Source organism: Arachis stenosperma, chromosome 10 (assembly GCF_014773155.1).
Source record: "Arachis stenosperma cultivar V10309 chromosome 10, arast.V10309.gnm1.PFL2, whole genome shotgun sequence".
NCBI classification, from domain to species: Eukaryota; Viridiplantae; Streptophyta; class Magnoliopsida; order Fabales; family Fabaceae; genus Arachis; species Arachis stenosperma.
The window spans coordinates 55738220-55747936 of NC_080386.1; the positions used below are offsets into that span (position 1 = coordinate 55738220).

The window sequence follows — 9717 nt, forward strand, 5'->3', positions numbered from 1 at the left end:
TCTTGAGCTTCTTCAATTGTATTTCTCATGTATATAGATACACCAGCTGAGTGGTCCAAAGACATCTGAGCTTTCTCTGTAAGCCCATAATAGAAGATATCTAACTGCACCCACTCTGAAAACATTTCAGAGGGGCATTTTTTTAGCATCTCTCTGTATCTCTCCTGGGCATCATAAAGAAATTCATTATCTCCTTGTTTAAAGCCTTGGATGTTCAGCCTTAGCTGTGTCATACATTTTGGAGGGAAATATTGATTCAGGAATTTTTCTAACAGCTGTTTCCATGTCCTTATGCTGGCCTTAGGTTGGTCATTTAACCACCTCTTAGCTTGGTCTTTTACAGCAAATGGAAATAGTAATAATCTGTAGACATCCTGATCTATTTCCTTATCACGTACTGTGTCAGCAATTTGTAAAAACTGTGCCAGAAACTCTGTAAGTTCTTCCTGTGGAAAACCAGAATACTGGCAACTTTGCTGCACAATGATAATGAGCTGAGGATTCAACTCAAAACTACTGACTCCGATGGAGGGTATACAGATACTACTCCCATATGAAGCAGTAGTTGGGTTAGCATATTGATGAGCGGATAATTTATAAGCTTTTTGGCATTGTTTTTAGGTAGTTTTTAGTATGATCTAGTTACTTTTAGGGATGTTTTCATTAGTTTTTGTGTTAAATTCACATTTCTGGACTTTACTAGGAGTTTGTGTGTTTTTCTATGATTTCAGGTAAATTCTGGCTGAAATTGAGGGACCTGAGCAAAACTCTGAAAGCAAGGCTGACAAAGGACTGTTGATGCTGTTGGATTCTGACCTCCCTGCACTCGAAATAGCTTTTCTGGAGCTACAGAACTCTAAATGGTGCGCTCTCAAAAGCGTTGGAAAGTAGACATCCAGAGCTTTCCAGCAATATATAATAGTCCATACTTTATTTGGGAATTGATGACGTAAACTGGCGCTCAACGCCAGTTCCATGTTGCTGTCTAGAGTCAAACGCCAGAAACACGTCACGACCCAGAGTTGAACGCCCAAAACATGTTACAACTTGGCGTTCAACTCCAAAAGAAGCCTCAGCTCGTGGATAGATCAAGCTCAGCCCAAACATACACCAAGTGGGCCCTAGAAGTGGATTTATGCATCAATTACTTACTTCTGTAAACCCTAGTAGCTAGTTTATTATAAATAGGACTTTTTACTAGTGTATTAGTCATCTTTTGGCCATTCGGTCTTTTGATCATTCAGGGGCTGGCCATTCGGCCATGCCTGAACCTTCATCACTTATATATTTTCAACGGTGGAGTTTCTACACACCATAGATTAAGGGTATGGAGCTCTACTGTACCTCAAGTTTTAATGCAATTACTATTATTTCCTATTCAATTCTCTTTATTCCTATTCTAAGATATTTGTTGCACTTCAGCTTGATGAATGTGATGATCCGTGACTCATCATCATTCTCACCTATGAACGCGTGATTGACAACCACTCCGTTTCTACCTTAGGCCGGGCGCATATCTCTTGGATTCCTTAATCAGAATCTTCGTGGTATAAGCTAGATTGATGGCGGCATTCATGAGAATCCGGAAAGTTCTAAACCTTGTCTGTGGTATTCCGAGTAGATTCTGGGATTGAATGACTGTGACGAGCTTCAAACTCGCGATTGCTGGGCGTGATGACAAACGCAAAAGAATCAAGGGATTTATTCCAACATGATCGAGAACCGACAGATGATTAGTCGTGCCGTGACAGAGCATTTGGACCTTTTTCACTGAGAGGATGGGATGTAGCCATTGACAACGGTGATGCCCTACATACAGCTTGCCATGGAAGGGAGTAAGAAGGATTGAAGGAAGGCAGTAGGAAATTCTATCTCCATGCACTTATCTGAAATTCCCACCATTAATTTACATAAGTATTTCTATCCTATTTTATTTATCTTTTAATTATCTAATCTCCCATAACCACATGAATAAGCCTGACTGAGATTTACAAGATGACCATAGCTTGCTTCATGCCAACAATCTCCGTGGGATCGACCCTTACTCACGTAAGTATTACTTGGACGACCCCCAGTGCACTGCTGGTTAGTTGTGCGAAGTTGTGAACCATGGCATTGACACCAAGTTTTTGGCGCCATTTCCAGGGAAAGAAAAAGCAATGAATTTTACAAAATGCAATAACATATGAATCACAATTTTGTGCACCACATATGACCCCAGAGTCCTTCTAGACTGTTCATTTCCACTTAGGTCCATGATGGAGAAAGGGAAACGACGTGGATTTATTTTATTTATTTTATTATATTTAAAAAAAAAAGATTTTCAAAATAATAAAATAAAATAAAATAAAAACTAAATTAAAAATAAAAAAATTTGAAAATATTTTATGAAGATTTTCGAAAAAGTGAGGAGAGAGAAAGTGGTTAGGATATTTTTGAAAAAGATATGATTTTAAAAAATCTTAAAAGGATATCATTTGAAAAATTTTGACCAAGTCAACCCAAGGGATCAAAAATTATGAGCATTAAAGGAAAAGATATTTTTGATTTTTGAATTTTATTATGAAAGAGAAGACACAAAAGACACAAGACTTCAAATTTTTAGATCCAATGCTCCTTGTTTTTGAAAATTTTGGAGGGAAAACACTAAGGCACACCAAACTTAAAAATTTTAAGATCAAAACACAAAGAAGACTCAAAAACAACAAGAACAAAAGAAAGAACACCAAACTTAAAATTTGGCACAAGATTTAATCAAAGAAAAATTATTTTTGAAAAAGTTTTAAAACGAAGATACCCAATTACCAAGAACACAAGCACAATGTTCTAGCCAACTGAGCTATAAATTTAACGTGTTTTAAAAAGGTATTTTTAAAGGAAAATAAAAACATGCAATTGAAACCAAACTTAAGATATGAAACTAATCTCAAACAAAAAGATTCCAAGAAAAATTAAAAACTAATAAGGAAAAATAATATTTTTGAAAGAATTTTTTGAAAAGAAAATAAAAGACTCTGACCCAAAAGACAAAATTTTCCTAATCTAAGCAACAAGATTCACCGTCAGTTGTTCAAACTCAAACAATCCCCGGCAACAGCGCCAAAAACTTGGTACACGAAAATTACACTCACACTATGTAATTCCGCACAACTAACCAACAAGTGCACTGGGTCGTCCAAGTAATACCTTACGCGAGTAAGGGTCGATCCCACGGAGATTGCTGGCTTGAAGCAAGCTATGGTTATCTTATTATTCTTAGTCAGTATATCAATAGGGTTCTTTAGTTTTAATTGGTAGTAAATAAAAAGCATGGATTAAATAATACTTGTTACGCAGTAATGAAGAATATGTTGGAGTTTTGGAGATGCTTTGTTTTCTGAATCTCTGCTTTCCCCCTGTCTTCTTCTTCACGCACGCAAGGTTCCTCCTATGGCAAGCTGTGTGTTGGTGGATCACCGTTGTCAATGGCTACCATCCGTCCTCTTAGTGAAAATGGTCCAAGTGCGCTGTCACTGCACGACTAATCATCTGTCGGTTCTCATTCATGCTGGAATAGGATCCATTGATCCTTTTACGTCTGTCTCAACGCCCAACCTTTGTGAGTTTAAAGCTCATCACAGTCATCCAATCCCTGAATCCTACTCGGAATACCACAGACAAGGTTTAGACTTTCCGGATTCTCAAGGATGCTGCCAATGGATTCTAGCTTATACCACGAAGACTCTGATTAAGGAATCCAAGAGATACTCATTCAGTCTAATGTAGAATGGAGGTGGTTGTCAGGCACACGTTCATAGGTTGAGAATGGTGATGAATGTCACGGATCATCACATTAATCATATTGAAGTGCGAATGAATATCTTAGATGGAAACTGATGAGCGGATAATTTGTACGCTTTTTGGCATTGTTTTTAGTGTGTTTTTAGTAGATTTAGTTAGTTTTTAGTATATTTTTATTAGTTTTTAGTTAAAATTCACTTTTCTGGACTTTACTATGAGTTTGTGTGTTTTTCTGTGATTTCAGGTATTTTCTGGCTGAAATTGAGGGACCTGAGCAAAAATCTGATTCAGAGACTAAAAGGACTGCAGATGCTGTTGGATTCTGACCTCCCTGCACTCGAAGTGGATTTTCTGGAGCTACAGAAGCCCAATTGGCGCGCTCTTAATGGCGTTGGAAAGTAGACATCCTGGGCTTTCCAGCAATATATGATAGTCCATACTTTACCCAAGATTTGATGGCCCAAATCGGCGTTCAAAGTCACCTTTAGAATTCCCAGCGTTAAACGCCGAAACTGGCACCAAAGTGGGAGTTAAACGCCCAAACTGGCACAAAAGCTGGCGTTTAACTCCAAGAAGAGTCTCTACACGAAAATGCTTCAATGCTCAGCCCAAGCACACACCAAGTGGGCCCGGAAGTGGATTTTTATGTCTTTTACTCATCTTTGTAATTCTTAAGCTACTAGTTCCCTATAAATAGGACCTTTTACTATTGTATTTTCATCTTTTGATCATGTTTTTATGATTGAACCCTCTTTGGGAGGCTGGCCTCACGGCCATGCCTAGACCTTGTTCTTATGTATTTTCAACGGTGGAGTTTCTACACACCATAGATTAAGGTGTGGAGCTCTGCTGTACCTCGAGTATTAATGCAATTACTATTGTTCTTCTATTCAATTCAGCTTGTTCTTATTCCAAGATATCACTTGTTCTTCAACTTGATGAATGTGATGATCCGTGACACTCATCATCATTCTCACCTATGAACGTGTGACCGTCAATCACCTCCGTTCTACCTTAGATTGAATGTTTATCTCTTGGATTTCCTTAACCGGAATCTTCGTGGTATAAGCTAGAATTGATGGCGGCATTCAAGAGAATCCGGAAGGTCTAAACCTTGTCTGTGGTATTCTGAGTAGGATTCAATGATTGAATGACTGTGACGAGCTTCAAACTCGCGATTGTGGGGCATTAGTGACGGACGCAAAAGAATCACTGGATTCTATTCCGACATGATCGAGAACCGACAGTTGGATAGCCGTGCCGTGACAGGGTGCGTTGAACATTTCCACTGAGAGGACGGGACTGTAGCCATTGACAACGGTGATGCCCAACATACAGCTTGCCATGGAAGGGAGTAAAAAGGATTGGATGAAGACAGTAGGAAAGCAGAGAGACGGAAGGGACAAAGCATCTCCATACGCTTATCTGAAGTTCTCACCAATGAATTGCATAAGTATCTCTATCCTTATCTTTATGTTTTATTCATATATCATCCATAACCATTTGAGTCTGCCTGACTAAGATTTACAAGGTGACCATAGCTTGCTTCATACCAACAATCTCCGTGGGATCGACCCTTACTCGCGTAAGGTTTATTACTTGGACGACCCAGTGCACTTGCTGGTTAGTTGTGCGAAGTTGTGTTTATGCATGGTATTGAGCACCAAGTCTTTGGGGCCATTACTAGGGATTATTTGAGTTGTGAAAAGTAGTGATCACAATTTCGTGCACCAAGTTTTTGGCACCGTTACCGGGGAATTAAATGTCCTAACTACAGTTTCGCATTTGTTCCCTGCAATAACAGTGCCAAGTTTAGATCCGGCAACAACACCAAGTTTTTGGCGCCGTTGCCGGGGATTGTTTCGAGTATGGACAACTGACGGTTCATCTTGTTGCTTAGATTAGGTATTTTTCAGAGTTCTTAAGAATGAATTTTAGTGTTTCAAGGTGATAATCTTATCATCACCAAAGCTGATTGATTCTCATCAATTTAGCTCTTGAATGCAATGTCTTGCTGAAGCTTGGCTATCCATGTCTAATTCCTTTAGACTGAAGCTTTAGACTAACATTGCATGATTCCTGGAATTCTCATTAAGAATTTTGATACCTTTATTTTCTTTTCCACTTAATTTTCGAAAAAATCAAAAAAAAAAAACTACAAAATCATAAAAACCAAAAAAATATTTTATGTTTCTTGTTAAGTCTAGTGTCTCATTTTAAGTTTGGTGTCTTGCATGCATTGTTTATTTGATCTTGGTTCTATTTTCAAGTCAATAATACAAGGAACTGAAGATTCAGTACATGCAGCAGAGGAATTATACAGAAAAAGCTGGGCGTTCAAAACGCCCAGTGAAGAAGGAAAAACTGGCGTTTAAACGCCAACCAGGATACCTGGCTGGGCGTTTAACGCCCAAAAGGGTAGAGCTTTGGGCGTTAAACGCCAGAATGTGCACCATTCTGGGCGTTTAATGCCAGGATGGCACAAGAGGGAAGATTTTGTTTTTAATTCAAATTTTTTTCAAGTTTTCAAATTTTTTTCAAGTTTTCAAAATTTTTTCAAAATCAGATCTTTTTCAAATCAAATCTTTTCAATCAAATCTTTTTCAAAATCAATTTCTTTCCATTTTCAAAAATACTTGCTATCAATTAATGATTTGATTCAACATTTCAAGTATGTTGCCTTTTCTGTTGAGAAAGGTTTAATGTTTGAATCATATCTTTTCTTGTTAGGCAAGTCATTAATTTTTAAAATCAAATCTTTTTAAATTATTTTTCAAATCATATCTTTTTAATCACATCTTTTTCAAAATAGTTTTCAATCATATCTTTTTGATTTCTAATTTCAAAATATTTTTCAAAAATCACTTGATTTCTTTTCCACTCTTGGTTTTCGAAAATCAATTAGTGTTTTTCAAAATGTTTTTAAAATCTTTTACTTAATTTTCGAAAATTTCTTCCCCTCTTCTCACATCCTTCTATTTATGGACTAACACTATTCCTCAAGGAACAATTCGAACTCCATCTCCTTTGATAAGTTCGAATTCTTCTACCCTTCCTTCTATTTTTCTTTTCCTCTGACACCTCAAGGAATCTCTGTACTGTGACATAGAGGATTCCATATTTTCTTGTTATCTTCTCTTTCATAGGTGCAGGAGCAAAGTCAAAAGCATTCTTGTTGAGGCTGATCCTGAACCTGAAAGGACCTTGAAGCGAAAGCTAAGAGAAGCTAAGGCACAACTCTCTATAGAGGAGCTAACAGAAATCTTCAAAGAAGAAGAACCCATGGCATCCGAAAACAACAACAATGCCAACAATGCAAGGAAGGTGCTGGGAGACTTTACTGCACCTACTCCCGACTTCTATGGGAGAAGCATCTCTATCCCTGCCATTGGAGCAAACAACTTTGAGCTTAAGCCTCAATTAGTTTCTCTAATGCAACAGAATTGCAAGTTCCATGGACTTCCATTGGAAGATCCTCATCAGTTTTTAGCTGAGTTCTTGCAAATCTGTGACACTGTCAAGACTAATGGGGTTGACCCTGAGGTCTATAGACTTATGCTATTCCCTTTTGCTATAAGAGACAGAGCTAGAATATGGTTGGACTTACAACCTAAAGAAAGCCTGAACTCTTGGGAAAAGCTAGTCAATGCCTTCTTGGCAAAGTTTTTTCCACCTCAAAATTGAGTAAGCTTAGAGTGGAAGTCCAAAGCTTCAGACAGAAGGAAGGAGAATCCTTCTATGAAGCTTGGGAAAGATACAAACAATTAATCAGAAAGTGCCCTTCTGACATGCTTTCTGAATGGAGCATCATAGGTATTTTCTATGATGGTCTGTCTGAACTGTCCAAGATGTCTTTGGATAGCTCTGCTGGAGGATCTCTTCATCTGAAGAAGACGCCTACAGAAGCTCAAGAACTAATTGAAATGGTTGCAAATAACCAATTCATGTACACTTCTGAAAGGAATCCTGTGAGCAATGGGATAAATCAAAAGAAAGGAGTTCTTGAGATTGATACTCTGAATGCCATATTGGCTCAGAACAAAATATTGACTCAGCAAGTCAATTTGATTTCTCAAAGTCTGTCTGGAATGCAAAATGCACCAGGCAGTACTAAGGATACTTCATCTGAAGAAGAAGCTTATGATCTTGAGAACCCTTCAACGGAAGAGGTGAATTACATGGGAGAACCCTATGGAAACACCTATAATTCTTCATGGAGAAATCATCCAAATCTCTCATGGAAGGATCAACAAAGACCTCAACAAGATTTCAACAATAATAATGGTGGAAGAAACAGGTTTAGCAATGGCAAGCCTTTTCCATCATCTTCTCAGCAACAGACAGAGAATTCTAAGCAGAGTCACTCTGACTTAGCAACCATGGTCTCTGATCTAATCAAAACCACTCAAAGTTTCATGGCTGAAACAAGGTCCTCCATTAGGAACTTGGAGGCACAAGTGGGTCAGCTGAGTAAGAAAGTTACTGAACTCCCTCCTAGTACTCTTCCAAGCAATACAGAAGAAAATCCAAAAGGAAAGTGCAAGGCCATTAACATGGCCGAATTTGGAGAGGAGGAAGAGGCAGCGAACGCTACTGAGGAAGACCTCAATGGACGTCCACTGGCCTCCAATGAGTTCCCTAATGAGGAACCATGGGAATCTGAGGCTCACACTGAGACCATAGAGATTCCATTGGATTTACTTCTGCCATTCATGAGCTCTGATGAGTATTCTTCCTCTGAAGAGGATGAGTATGTCACTGAAGAGCAAGTTGCTAAATACCTTGAAGCAATCATGAAGCTAAATGACAAGTTATTTGGAAATGAGACTTGGGAGGAGGAACCTCCTTTGCTCACCAAAGAACTGGATGACTTGTCTAGGCAGAAATTACCTCAAAAGAGACAAGATCCTGGGAAGTTTTCAATACCTTGTACCATAGGCACCATGACCTTCAAGAAGGCTCTGTGTGATTTAGGGTCAAGTGTAAACCTCATGCCTCTCTCTGTAATGGAGAAACTAGGGATCTTTTAGGTACAAGCTGCAAAAATCTCACTAGAGATGGCAGACAATTCAAAGAAACAAGCTTATGGACTTGTAGAGGATGTTCTGGTAAAGGTTGAAGACCATTACATCCCTGCTGATTTCATAGTCCTAGAGACTGGGAAGTGCATGGATGAATCCATCATCCTTGGCAGACCCTTCCTAGCCACAGCAAAGGCTGTGATTAATGTGGACAGAGGAGAAGTGATCATTCAAGTGAATGAAAAATTCTTTGTGTTTAAGGCTCAAGGATATCCCTCTGTCACCATGGAGAGGAAGCATGAAGAGCTTCTCTCAAAACAGAGTCAAACAGAGCTCCCACAGTCAAACTCTAAGTTTGGTGTTGGGAGGCCACAACCAAACTCTAAGTTTGGTGTTGAACACCCACATTCAAACTCTAAGTTTGGTGTTGGGAGGTTCCAACATGGCTCTGAGTATCTGATGAGCGGATAATTTGTACGCTTTTTGGCATTGTTTTTAGTATGTTTTTAGTAGTTTTAGTTGAGTTCTTAGTATATTTTTATTAGTTTTTAGTTAAAATTCACTTTTCTGGACTTTACTATGAGTTTGTGTGTTTTTCTGTGATTTCAGGTATTTTCTGGCTGAAATTGAGGGTCCTGAGCAAAAATCTGATTCAGAGACTAAAAAAGGACTGCAGATGCTGTTGGATTCTGACCTCCCTGCACTCGAAGTGGATTTTCTGGAGCTACAGAAGCCCAATTGGCGCGCTCTCAACGGCATTGGAAAGTAGACATCCTGGGCTTTTCAGCAATATCTGATAGTCCATACTTTGCCCAAGATTTGATGGCCCAAACCGGCGTAGCAAATCAGCATCAGAAATTCCAGCGTTAAACGCCGGAACTGGCATAAAACTTGGAGTTAAACGCCCAAACTGGCA

The 9717-nt window shown here is 38.8% G+C and overlaps 1 non-coding gene across 1 annotated transcript; it reads right to left on the reverse strand.

The window, feature by feature from the left end:
• Positions 1 to 7466: 7466 nt before the first annotated feature.
• LOC130958815 (small nucleolar RNA R71) lies at positions 7467 to 7574 on the reverse strand. Its single transcript, XR_009077919.1, has one exon. It is a non-coding gene; the product is annotated as a small nucleolar RNA R71 (small nucleolar RNA).
• Between the last annotated feature and the right edge of the window lie 2143 nt (positions 7575 to 9717).